Genomic DNA, 14,889 nt, shown 5'->3' on the forward strand with positions numbered 1-14,889 from the left:
CTGATGGTCTTAAGGTCTTTCACAATCATCCCCAGCTTTGAGAGTATGGTCGACCCATCATCCACCATCACACATAGGGTTCTCCTTCCCTTGACTTTTATTGCTATGTAGAGGACCTTATTGTGGTCTCTTCCCTTAATTGGTAGGACTTCAACCAAGAAGGTGATCATCCAAGTGGTCTTGTCAGTCACTATTTTAATCATTTCCTTGGGGTGGCTGTTGTGCTAATGCTTATACCAGACAAGGCCTGAATCAAAGCCTTTTTATGGTCCAATGAATGCATCAGTAGTTCCTAAACATCGGTTGTTTTATTTTCTTTCTTCTACCGCACTAGCAACATGGCATCCCTGTCTTCAGGTGCTTGCTTATCTTGCTTCAGCTCTTATACTCCGGCTTCTTTAACCTTACCTGCTGGCTTGGTTTCTTTATCAAAGTCGTTGTCTGCCTAGATGTACTTGGCCTTGGCATTTTGAACTTCACACTCATCCCCAAAGATATGCCAGATGTCGATAGCCATGATCGAATTCTTTTTCCCTTCTTTCCAAACCTCTAGAAGACAAAGTTCACAAGCGGCTTAATCATCGTCTGACCCCCTAACCACTTGGCACTATATTCTTAATTTAAATTGGGAGGCTCTTTACTTCAACTAGTCCCCGTGTTCCTCGAATGGATCTCTTAGTTGTTGAGAGGGTTGCCCAAAAGCAGTATATAAGGCATACTCAGTAAAACTTACAAGTAAACCAAATATAAAGATGGCGACTAGGGTTGCTGTTTCCATTATTATATAATTTAATTTCAAGACCACAATGGATCTATGATAAGATCATTTATTTACAATGGAATGGTATACAAAGTCAACAAATCTCAATTAATACAAATAGGATTTATGGCTACGCCGAAGGAGGCCTCGAATATCAGACCTCGAAGTAAATTTGCCCCAGGACTACCCTAACAAGTCTTCACACTCATACCGAGGAAGTTGCTCAACTTCTCATTCTCCATAGTCAATTAAGTCTTGGATCTCATGCCTAAGACGGTTGCACTGGTACGTCACATGCTCGAAAGCTTAGTGATACTCACAATACTAACCATTATGAGGCTTAGGATTGTCCTTTGGAGATTGGGGCTTAAGCTTCCTACTCCATTTTAAGTTACAGAACACGATAAATAGTGGTTCCCCCAGCTCGGTGAAGGTTCTTTATGAGCTATCTGGTTTGGCTTCTAGCTCAAGTTAGTGTATGTCTACACAAGATTTCATGATCTCCTCTTTGCTAAAATTAGAGTTGACCATGGACACTTGGTTTGGGGGCGTGTGTTGCTATAGTTTGGTAAAGGGTTACTTCTAGTGCTGGGTTGGTCAGGATCAGTGAGTTTTCCAACATCGATAAGGTCTTGGATTTCATGCTTCAACCATATGCAATTATCAGTATGGTGTCTAGGTGCTTGGTGGAATTTACAATAGGTGTTGGGTTTATATCCGAGTGTGTTAGGGTTTGGTGGATTCTTAAGGGTAGTAGGTTGGAGCATTGCCATTTTGTATCAATCTCTTAAAGATCTTAGAGAGAGGTTATTTGAAGTTGGAGAACTTCCTCGGTTGTTGCACAGCATTCTTGCTCCCTCCAGCTTGGTAATTTGCCTTTCCACCGGTTCTCATAGTTTTTCTTTTATCATTCTCGATATCCTCTATCCTCGACTTGCAGCCCATCATCGTACAAGTCCATAAAGGTTTTCGGCTTTATCATCTGCAATCTTTCAACCTATCCTAGAATAACATTTCGGACCACCATACGAACTTGGTCCTTTTCAGAGGGCTTGTTCTTCATTAGTCTAGCCTTATTCCTCCATCTGGTCAAGAAATCAGAGGACTCATTCGGCTTCTGCTTGGTGGACTCGAGATCCCTAATCGATATTTCCAAATGAGTGTTGTAATCATATTGTTTGATAAAAGAATTACATAAATTAAGCCATTCAGCTTTGGCAAATTTTTCTAGACCGTGGTATCAGTTGACAGCGGGTACTTCAAGAGACAACACGAATAGCTTGACAATTTTAGTCCTACTCAACTGAGTAGTTCCCATGATCGTTACATACTGCTTCAAATGAACTTTCAGATTACTAGTCCCATTAAACTTATTCGTCTCGGGCATTCTAAACTTTATAGGTTGCTTGTCTTCTCCTGTCAAAACCAATTCTTCGAAATCATAGATAGGGTCCAAACCTTTGATTTCTAGCATACCCTGCATATTCTCAAGCCTGGTGCTCATGCCACTCATAGCTTCATTGGTGGCAAGGGTAGTCTCCCACTTAGCCTGGTCTAACATAAATTCATCAAAGTTCTAAAAATTATGGGGCACTCCTTTTTTAGCTAGGTCTTTAGCATTAACATTGGCCGCAACAATAGTAGCAACTGCAGTGGCAGTAATGGTCTCAATGGCAATTACAGTCGGGTCAACAGCAACAAGGAGATTAGCTAGCGCAATAAGAACAGCAGGTGGGGCTTGGTTTCCAGCTATCCCAGCATGAGTTGCTGGAGGTCTTCCCGAATCACACCCCTCAAATCATCGATGATAGCATCCTTGAGGATCTCAACATCTTGCTCATTAACTCTCTCATTGGCCATTTCGTATGTAACTTCGGTAGCTTAGCATCTTGGTCTTTCAAGATGTTCTAACACAGCTCTGATTCTCGGAGAAATAGGCACTCTTTTCAATCTCCTACTATCTTGCCTCTTCCAAACCATAAGAGAATCTTTATGGCTAAAAAACAAGGGTTAGTATGATGCATGAAATGCATGATGCACGTGCGATGCATAAAGATAAAAGAAAAGAAGGGGGGTTAGCATACATAATAATATACAATTCGTCCTTCCAACCATATTACTCCCGCACACGGTTCATGGTGAGTCTTCTTTCCTAGAATTTTGGTTCTAGGCTTTCTATCAATAGGGTATAGTAGGCCCGATGCGCATACCATAAGCTCTCAAAGTAGATTTAAAACAAACAAGACAATTTTTCTTAGTATAAGTATGAAAGCCTGCATATTTTGGGCCTAGGGCCTGATTCCACATTTTTGGGCTAAGACCTTTCAATATTTGGGCTTAAGTACTTATAAAGAGAAACATCTCAAACAGTAAGCAATAGGGTTCCTAAGGGAGATTACTACGGTCATTATTATGGGCTGAGTCTTAGGTAAGGATAAAAGGCTCCCATAAGTAAAAAGTGTTCTCCCTTAGCTCGTCTCCCCACTTAAGGTTCCATGCAACGAAAGAAATTCACTCATCACTTGTAAGTGATGGTTAGTCAGTGTCGCAATTTCAAAGTTCGAGTGGAACCTAAGAACCACTAACTGACACCATAGGGACTGTAGGGACCAAAGTGCACAATATGTGAAAATGGTATAGTGATGCAAGAATAATCTGTTAAATAACAAAATTAAAGACAACCATACACTGGAATCAGCTTCTCTTATCCCTAGTGGAGTTACCACTATGGGCGGTAGTTTCGGGCGTACACCCAATTGTCTTTATAGACTGCGGCACTGTAAGGTTTTTCAGCCTAATCAGGAACACGCTAACTAGTCATTGAGAATAGCACAGAGATAGGAGTCGCCACCCGGGTAATCACTGGGACACTTTTACTAATGAGTGGTGTTTCTCGAATTCCATAAAGAAGCTTACGCCACAAATCTAGAGATGGATCCAGAAACCAATTTCCTTATTTGTGTATATTAGTCTTTAATTTTATTGTTTAATAAGTCATTCTCTATAAACATAACAGTACATACACAAGCATACCAAATAATATATATAATTTACCTAGATCTAGCCCATTGAAGTTGTATATCTAGCTTACTAATTAATTTTGTACATAGCCTACTTGGTCTAACCCAATTACAAGTTATGCCTTTCCAAGCATTTAATCCTAGATGGATTACATATTATGATAAGCCCCATTTTGTATGAACCTAATTCTAATATAACCCAATCATAACTAAAACATGGTAAGACCCACTAAATCTACTTTAATTTTAAAACTTAAGCCTGATTAATGTTGATTAGCCTATTGGACTATAGTTTTCATGTTGGGTCCAATTTTTAACCTAAAGTCTATATGTCTATTTTCTAATTCGGCAATCATATTACAATTATTTATTATACATTAAATCATGAAACAAACAAAAATAAAGAACAGAAAGATAAATCTAGCTATTATTATTCAGCCTATAACTAAAGTTGCAAAGAAAAGCCATAAAACCTAACTACAGTACACAAAACTAATTAAAGTACATCAAAAATTTGCAAAACACAAAAAATAGGGCAAAGATGTGTAGAATTTATCAGCTCTAGACATAGACCTGATCGGATCAATGCAGAGCTAATGGACTTTGCATTGAGCCAGTCAGCTTTGGGGTATCCATATTTGTTCCTTTAATTTTTTGTGTAATCCTCATGTCACAAAGCCGATTTTAATATACACAAAGAGTAAAAAATGGATAGAATATGAAAGAAATAAAATAAAAATAGCAAATAACAATCGATTGAGCTAGAGACCCTAAAAGTTATACAAACTCTAAAAAAACAAAAACACGGTAAACAAAGATGGTAGATTAATCATATAATCCTAATAAATGATTTGATTACAAAATCATAATGAAAATAAAAATATAATCATATAATCATATGCATGTGATTAATCAAATTCAAAATCCTATTGTTGGCATATTATCATATTCAAAACTCTAATGTTCTTATTATCAAATTCCAAAACCCAATAAATCAGTAACATGTAGATTCATAGAAAACCCTAATCTAATCACATTAATCATAAAAATAAAATAATAAAAGTTACACTAATCATGTCTCTAAGAAAAAATATAAAAATAAAACCAGTTTAAAGCAATATTGATGATGATGGATGCATGTTTGGAAATCCTCAGGTTGTCACCGTAGTTGATCGTTCTATGACTCTCAGGAGATAAAGAAGTGGTTGAGTCGAAGATTGGTTAAAGATCTAGTGCTAGATGTGGTATTGGAGAAGCTTCTGTCGACTTCAAAAAAAAAGTTTCCAAAATCAATTCTTTCTTAGTGCCCTTCTTTGTTAGTGACCTAAACCCTTAGTGATGAACCTCATTTTTCTTTTCTTTTTTTCTCAAATCGATATTAGCTTCTGTAACTTTTCTCTCTGGTTGTTCTCTAGTTTCTTATTAGCCCTAACCCTAGGTATCTCTTTCTATTTATAAAGGTAAGGTTTTAAAGGAAACCCTAAAGGAACATATAATCTTAGAATTTTTAAAAAATAAATTAATAAATATAATCCCTTAAGATTTGAATAAATATCATTAAATATTCATGATTATCGTCAATTACCTTCTATAATCTGTATCTGGACATAAATGCGTCAAGAAGAAATGATGTCAAAGAAGAAAACTCTAATCAGCACTGTGTAGAGCCGGTCGGCTCTGCACAAAGCTAATTGGCTCTATGATGAGCCGATCAGCTCTATGACATTCCTGGAATTTAAATTTATGAATTGTAGATTGTGCGTTTTGTTTTTCTAATCATTAGTTCTGTTTTTAAATAGTAACATATACCTAAAATATATCAAACATATACCAATGATATATGTAGTATATACTATATGTAAATTAATATTATGAATTAATTAAGAGTTTGTAAATCTAACCTTCATTTTCAATGATTCTATATAATTATGTTTGAGTGTTTCTTCTGCTCTCTTTGCCAACCTTGTGAAAGTCGACTTTGCTAAATCTCTATTTGTATGGCTCGATTCTTGAATTAAAGCACATAGGTACTCTAATAAAGTTGTTATTGGTAGACCTCTTGCTCCTTTGTTTTTTGCATTCATTGATTCGGCTATATTTGTCGTCAAAACTGTATGTTTATTATTGATGTTGTGTGCTGTTGTCCGGACATTTTCTAGATAAGGTCTTAGATGCTTGTCTACCTTGTCTATCTCGGATATATGATATTCAAATCTCTCTATTATGTATGTCTTTGCTATTGTGAAGAAAGACTTCTTGAAAAATTCTTTGTACTTCTCTTAAAGTTTGTCTTGAGATTGTTGTACAAATGAAATATGAATCTCACATGATTGATTTCCGGATAGAGTTTTTGTGTTGCTATTTTAATGCTTTCATGTCTATCCAATACAATACATATATCATTTCTCACTCCAAATGTATCCTTTAATTTTTTAAAAACCACTCTCAAGATGTATAATTTTCAGAATTTACTATGTAAAACACTATAGAAATATTTTACCATTTGCGTCTTGTGTGCTTGCTGAGAAAAGCGTTCCTCCATAGGCTGATTTGAGGAAAGTTCCATCTACTATTATTATTAGTATACAAAAAGTCCATCCTTTTATTGAAGCTTGAAGTGCCATGACTATATATAGGAATGTGAGATCTTCTTTCATTTGTAGCTCCACAATTGAACCGGGATTTGATTTTTATATCATGTATAAATAGCTTGGCAACATCCCAAAAGATTCTTCCCGTTTTCTTCTTATTTTTTCTAATGCTTTTCCTTTGATCTCTAGGTTTTGAGTTTACAGATATACCGTAATCATCTTTCATGTTCCTTATTATATCCAAAGGAGTAGACACTATTTTGATGCTGAGATATTTATTTTTCTGCAATTTTTTATGATTGATGTAGTTGCTTGCTTTTGATCGCTATGTATTTCTTCCAATGGACATATATGTATTTGTTGAGCTTTTGAATCACAAACATTATTGTTTTTATTTTTATTTTTTGAAGCTCTTAGTTTCCAATTGCAATTATCATTCAAGCGTTGTAAAAGAATATTATTTTTGGCAAGATTTTTGCACATTATACTGGAAGTGGTTGTTGAGAGCATAGAAGTTGATTATTGTTTGGAAAGTGAGTTTGTCTCTGTATGTCCAACCTTTTTTTTTATTTTTGAATGCCTTATATTTGTTATCACATCTACTTCTTAACTCTTGCTTTTTCTTCGTCTTCTTCTGCTACTTTCTTGCTCTATATGGATGATTTACGCATATTAGATATTTGTCGGAGTTGATTCCTTGATTAGCACGTAATTCGAGGCCTTCGCACGGGCAATTGCACGGCCATGCACATTTGCACGGCCTCCCTTACCCGTTGCACGGGCCGTGCATATTGGCACGGGCTGTTGCACTGGCCATGGCACGGGCTAGGACACTTCTGCCTATAAGTAGGCACACGTAAAATGAGATAGGGTTCCGCTTCTGATTTCTAGACTTCTCTATGCGCGCGACCCCTCACTTCTACACCTCTGTTCTAGATATTTTGAGAGACCAACATCATTTCAGAGGATTGATTTGGGAGATTCAAGCAAAGATTGAAGGTTCTAGACGATTGACCAAGACATCCGAGATCCATACTTGAGGCTGGTTTCAAAATTTGCACTTGCAACATTTCCACTCCGATTCGAAAGAAGAGGGGTTACATGTTCCAATTCCTTTTCTGTTATTTATTTTCCTTTGTATTTGTTTCTTTCATTATGAGTAGCTAGGGCTGCAGAACCCATTGGGGTTCACCTTTGTTGATGGATTGTGTTTAATTGTTAGATTTTTATTTGCCATTCTTGTAATCTTCTTACTGTTTAGTAATAAAGTTTGATTCAGTTAATTTGAGACGTTGAATTAATTTTCTTTTGGGTTGTTTCTTGACATTGAGAAATGCTTGTTACAACTGGAAATTAAATAGTAAGAACTAGTAGTTAACACTTAGAGATAAGGTTAATTCACTCGCCGGATTAAGAACTAACAACTCTTAATAGATCTAAATCATGCTTAATGCTAATCTGTAATAATCTGATAGGAAGAGATTCCATTAGGTTAGTGCAGGTTTAGGAATTTGGTGAGCTTGAGAGAGGAGCCGAGTTCTATTCAGGATTTAGGCACGGGTAGCAAGATTGGTAGTTTATAAAATCAACCTTAGAATTCCATCACTTAGGTCCCCTTCGAGTTTGCTTCTTTGTTACGGTTGTCTTTCGATTGTCAGTTGTTGTTGTTCCTTTATTTGCATTCATAAGCATTAGTTAATTAATTTAGACTTCTCACACCTTATTTCAGACTAGATAACATAGCGAACAGTAGTAACTTTAGGTTCACTCGATCTCCAGGGATACGACCTTGATACTCACTAGTGCTAGACCGCATCGATAGGTTCACTGTCTTAAGTGTAGGTTGCATCAGTAGCCCATCACAAGCCATCAGGTGGTATATTCTACTACCGTCTCATCCCGAGTCAACATGCAATCACAATAGCCATAATGCAGAAAATAAAACATATATAAATAGTAATTAAATAAATACTTAAAATATTAATCCTTTAATTAGAGCTATTACGTAAAATCTTAGCATGACACACGTAAATAGATATATGACTTTAACTCACTGTTCTGACAACCTCCTAGCTCTGCTCCGATGTCTCGGGTGGAGTGAGCCGAACTGACGGATTTATCTAATCATGAAAACAATTCGATCAATAAATATAAAACCCTTGGCAATTAACCCTTAGCCTAGACTCCTAGAATTGCTGCTTAAGAATCTCGACTCGGAAGAATTCTATTGAAATTTGGCAAAACCTCTCCTAATTTACGGATATCTAACAGCTCCAGGACCTGCCAGAAAACATTCCAAATATACAGTGATTAATTAACGGGAGTCGGGCCACCAAAATTGCAATAATTTTCTCGACTCCGCAACACAACACAAAACACGATTATTGGTAGGCGGTCCGATAAATAATTATTTTAACTAACAATCCTCACAATATTTTTCTAATGCTCAACACAATTAAATAAATACATAATTTCTTGATCACTCAGTCGACTCACCTCCAGCCACCGGAGTCCGATCGACGATTCGAGCACGCCTACAGACTCGAGACAATGCGCTCACAATGATTCCAGCTTTTGATCCTCTGATCCGACCCCCGAACATATAGAGATATTTATGGACGATCTCAGTCGTCGATTTTCAAATAGAGTCCGATCGTCACGAAACCGGTGCCATTGGAAAGATTGAGCTGAGGAGAGTCCGGATATGCCCTATGATCATCCATCCCCCGCCGGGACTCGCTAGAAAAGTCCAAAATTTTGGCTACCCCTAATTTTTTCACCTCGCCGAATCTTGCAATCTCGGTAGTCTCAAGGGGTAGCGATGGTTGGAAAATGAAGTCCAGAAGTTGCTGATCATTTCGAGCCTAAGAACGCCGCAAATGGTTGCCGGAAACTCCATGATTGGCGGCAAGAAGAAATATGTCGTTTCTAGCCATTTCCGCCACCTGCCAATGCTTCCGACTCTGACCATAGCGTCATTAAGCTCGTCGATGACAATGACACCCTCGACCACCATGCATGGCTTTTCCGCATGGACGAGCCTCTGCGCCATCATTGTGCCAACTCCTCCTCCTCCTCCTCTTCTTCTTCTTCTTCTTCTTCTCTTTCCTTTGTTTTCTTTCCTTCCTTATTGACTTTTGGTCCCTGAACTTTTCTTCTTTACCAGTTAGTCCCTCAACTTTTTAATTTCTAACAACTTCGCCTTGTAAAATTTCTGATTAACCCCTCAAATTTTCTTTAGCTTTTCAATTAAGCCCCTAACTATTTAATTTGGGTCAAATTACAACTATTAAAAATATAAAATTACTTATTCACCCTTGCTTTAAATGTAAAATTACTAAAATACCCTTACTGACACATTTAATTACAAATTTTCGTTTAAAACCCCAAATTAAAGCAATTATATTTTTAATCCTTATTTCAAAATTAATTGTTAATTTAATCCTAACACTTAATTAACTTAATTAATCAATTTACTAACTATTTCCCAATTAAATCAACACCATTAACTAATTAAAATTCATCATTCCTAAATAAATTCTTTTATAAAAATATTATTTATTAATTCTTTCATAACTCTCAAATATAGAATTTCATTCATATATTCGTATCGGGGGAAAATGATATGAATCAAGGCTGCCATGAGATTCCATTGCGAAGGCATGCATCAAGAAGTCCAAAATGGAAATGCAACTCATGCATGAAAACAAGAGTCCAATCTTATAATTAAGCATTCAGTCCATTTTGAAGAATAAAAGCCATTTGGCCATGATTAGGCTTTTGGGCTTAATTCATATTTATATGGGGTTCTTATCTTTTGAGGTTTTAGCATAAGTAATTGTTTTAGTTTATCTTTATTTAATTATGAATTATTTTATTAGGTGTGAGTTATATGTATTGTGTGTGGAGTTACAAAATGGATGCACATGATTAGTTGTCATTTGGGAGTTACAAAATGAGCGCCATCAATGTAAAAACAACCACTTTTAATGAGTTTTAAGGGGAATCAAAGGGAAAAACGAGGGAAAGCTCAAAAGACATCTATTTAGGTTTCTTTGTCTTATTTTGGCTATAAATATCAAAGCCAAATTCATTTGTAAAATATAGAATTTTGAATGATAATCTTTGTTTGCTCTTTGTGAGTGTTTTTGCTTAAGTTCTTGCATGAACTTTGAACTCATCAAACTATTTTTAGTTTGTGGCATTCTCTAACCAAAATCTTATGTTTGATTCTTAACTTATCAAATCATACATGGTTTGTGGCGTTTGGAGTTGAATTCAAGTGCTAATTTTATTGTTGGAACTAGTTTTTCCTAACTTCACTTGAGGAGATCCTTGGGTTTTGGAATCATCTTGATTGGAGGGTGTTTTCTTACATTCCATATGTATAATAACTCATTGGTTATTGGGGTGTATGGTTGCTAAGATGATAATTTCCTATCATTTGATATCAGAGCTTGCTTCAAGTTGAGGTTTGCTTATCTTTGTGTCTTGTGTGTTATTAAAGTTTCTCATCTTCTTTACTCTTTTTTTGTGTCCAATTCTTCTTGTTTCAATTTTGTCCTTCTAAGTACTCTTTGTTTTAAAGTTTACACCTTTGTGTTCATTAAATAAATTTTTGTTGTCCCTTCTTGTTAATCTCTTTATGTTATTTTTTTTTTCTTCAAATTCTGTATCATATTTTTTGTTCTTACCTTCAAAGTCTTTGTGGTTCTTTATTTTCATCTTTATTTCACCTTAGACATAAAAAAAATGTTTCATGAAGCTGAGTTCATTAGACAATGTCGAAATCTTCGTTATCAATCTTATGATAAGATGTGGGGTCAAAGAAATGATCGTTATGAAGACTGTAGACAAAATTTTCATTCTTCTAAATCTAAACCTAAGAGGTTAGATAGACAACCAAGTCAAGTTTTTGTTGATGAATTGTCCAAGGAGAACAAATCTTTAAGAATCAGTGTTGAAGCATTTAAGCATGAGCTTGAAGAGTTTAAGATGTTGACTAATAGCTTTCTTAAGCATCTCAAAGATAAAGCCGATTTTAAGCAATCATTAAAGAATAACATCAATGATGTAAGGAGGTAAATTGCTCTACTGAAGTCAATGTAGATTTTGAAGACTTGATAATTGGAGATGGCAAGAAAGACAATGACTTGCTACCTTTGGATGAATTCAATAATGAAGAGTTTGTCGTTGATGGAGAGGTAATGGTTCAGTTAGTGAAGAATGAAAAAGTTTTACTTGATAAAACTGAGACTTTTGAGCATGTTAAATTTATTGGTACTAAAAATATTTTTTGTTCTAAAGTTCCTCTAATCACTATTGTGAAGGAATTGCAGGTTGATGATAGTATTTCATTACCATTTGAGATTATATATTTATTTTCTTCGCAATATTTGGGCAAAATTCGAGGATGAATTTTATTTCAAGAAAGGGGGAATGATATGAATCAAGGCTACCATGAGATTCCATTGCGAAGGCATGCATCAAAAAGTCCAAAATGGAAATGCAACTCATGCATGAAAACAAGAGTCCAATCTTATAATGAAGCATTCAGTCCATTTTGAAGAATAAAAGCCATTTGGCCATGATTAGGCTTTTGGGCTTAATTCATATTTATATGGGTTCTTATCTTTTCGGGTTTTAGCTTAAGTAATTATTTTAGTTTATCTTTATTTAATTAAGGATTATTTTATTAGGTGTTAGTTATATGTATTGTGTGTGGAGTTACAAAATGGATGCACATGATTAGTTGTCATTTGGGAGTTATAAAATGAGTGCTATCAATGTAAAAACAGCCACTTTTAATGAGTTTGAAGGGGAATCAAAAGGAAAAACGTGGGAAAGCTCAAAAGACATCCCATTTAGGTTTCTTTTTCTTATTTTGGCTATAAATATCAAAGCCAAATTCATTTGTAAAATATAGAATTTTGAATGATAATCTTTGTTTGCTCTTTGTGAGTGTTTTTGCTTAAGTTCTTGCATGAACTTTGAACTTATCAAACTATTTTTAGTTTGTGGCATTCTCTAACCAAAATCTTGTGTTTGATTCTTAACTTATCAAATCATACTTGGTTTGTGGCGTTTGGAGTTGAATTCAAGTGCTAGTTTTATTGTTGGAACTAGTTTTTCCTAACTTCACTTGAGGAGATCCTTGGGTTTTGGAATCATCTTGATTGGAGGGTGTTTTCTTGCATTCCATATGTATCATAACTCATTAGTTATTAGGGTGTATGGTTGTTAAGATGATGATTTCCTATCATAATGATATGAATCAAGGCTGCCATGAGATTCCATTATGAAGGCATGAATCAAAAAGTCTAAAATTGAAATGCAACTCATGCATGAAAACAATAGTCTAATTTTATAATGAAGCATTCCGTCCATTTTGAAGAATAGAAGCCATTTGGCCATGATTATGCTTTTGGGCTTAATTCATATTTATATGGGTTCTTATCTTTTGGAGTTTTAGCTTAAGTAATTGTTTTAGTTTATCTTTATTTAATTAAGAATTATTTTTTTAGGTGTGAGTTATATGTATTATGTGTGGAGTTACAAAATGGATGCACATGATTAGTTGTCATTTGGGAGTTACAAATTGAGTGTCATCAATGTAAAAATAGGCACTTTTAATGAGTTTTAAGGGGAATCAAAGGGAAAAACTTCGGAAAGCTCAAAAGACATCCCATTTAGGTTTCTTTGTCTTGTTTTGGCTATAAATATCAAAGCCAAATTCATTTGTAAAATATAGAATTATGAATGATAATTTTTGTTTGCTTTTTGTGACTGTTTTTGCTTAAGTTCTTGCATGAACTTTGAACTTATCAAACTATTTTTAGTTTGTGGCGTTCTCTAACCAAAATCTTGTGTTTGATTCTTAACTTATCAAATCATACTTGGTTTATGGCATTTGGAGTTGGATTCAAGTGCTAGTTTCATTGTTGGAACTAGTTTTCCCTAACTTCACTTGAGGAGATCCTTGGGTTTTGGAATCATCTTGATTGGAGGGTTTTTTCTTGCATTCCATATGCATCATAACTCATTAGTTATTGGGGTGTATGGTTGCTAAGATGATGATTTCCTAACATTTGGTATCAGAGCTTGCTTTCAGATGAGGTTTGCTTATCTTTGTGTTTTGTGTGTTATTAAAGTTTCTCATCTTCTTTACTCTTTTTTTATGCCGAATTCTTCTTGTTTCAATTTTGTCCTTCTAAGTACTCTTTGTTTTAAGGTTTACATCTTTGTGTTCATTAAATAAATTTTTGTTGTCCCTTCTTGTTAATCTCTTTATGTTGTTTTTTTTCTTCAAATTCCGTATCATATTTTTTGTTCTTTCCTTCAAACGTCTTTGTGGTTCTTTATTTTCATCTTTATTTCACCTTAGACATAAAAAGAAAATGTTTCATGAAGCTGAGTTCATTAGAAAATGTCGAAATCTTCGTTATCAATCTTTTGATAAGATGTGGGGTCAAAGAAATGATCGTTATGAAGGCTGTAGATAAAATTTTTATTCTTCTAAATCTAAACCTAAGAGGTTAGATAGACAACCAAGTCAAGTTTTTATTGATGAATTGTCCAAGGAGAACAAATCTTTAAGAATCGGTCTTGAAGCATTTAAGCATGAGCTTGAAGAGTTTAAGATGTTGACTAATAGCTTTCTTAAGCATCTTAAAGATAAAGCCGAATTTAAGCAATCATTAAAGACTAATATTGATGATGTAAAGGAGGTAAATTGTTCTACTGAAGTCAATGTAGATTTTGAAGACTTGATAATTGGAGATGGCAAGAAAGACAATGACTTGCTACCTTTGGATGAATTCAATAATGAAGAGTTTGTCGCTGATGGAGAGGCAATGGTTCAGTTAGTGAAGAATGAAAGAGTTTTGCTTGATAAAACTGAGACTTTTGAGCATGTTGATTTTATTGGACTAAAAATATTTTTTGTTCTAAAGTTCCTCTAATCACTATTGTGAAGGAATTGCAGGTTGATGATAGCATTCCATTACCGTTTGAGATTATATGTTTATTTTGTTTGCAATATTTGGGCAAAATTCGAGGATGAGTTTTATTTCAAGAAAGGGGGAATGATATGAATCAAGGCTGCCATGAGATTCCATTGCGAAGGCATGCATCAAAAAGTCTAAAATGGATGCAACTCATGCATGAAAGCAAGACTCCAATCTTATAATGAAGCATTTAGTCCATTTTGAAGAATAAAAGCCATTTGGTCATGATTAGGCTTTTGGGCTTAATTCATATTTTTATGGGTTCTTATCTTTTAGGATTTTAGCTTAAGTAATTGTTTTAGTTTATCTTTATTTAATTAAGGATTATTTTATTAGGTGTGAGTTATATGTATTGTGTGTGGAGTTACAAAATGGATGCACATGATTAGTTGTTATTTGGGAGTTACAAAATGAGTGCCATCAATGTAAAAATAGCCACTTTTAATGAGTTTTAAGGGGAATCAAAGGAAAAAACGTGGGAAAGCTCAAAAGACATCCATTTAGGTTTCTTT

This window comes from Ricinus communis, chromosome 7 (genome assembly GCF_019578655.1).
Source record: "Ricinus communis isolate WT05 ecotype wild-type chromosome 7, ASM1957865v1, whole genome shotgun sequence".
Lineage (NCBI taxonomy): Eukaryota > Viridiplantae > Streptophyta > Magnoliopsida > Malpighiales > Euphorbiaceae > Ricinus > Ricinus communis.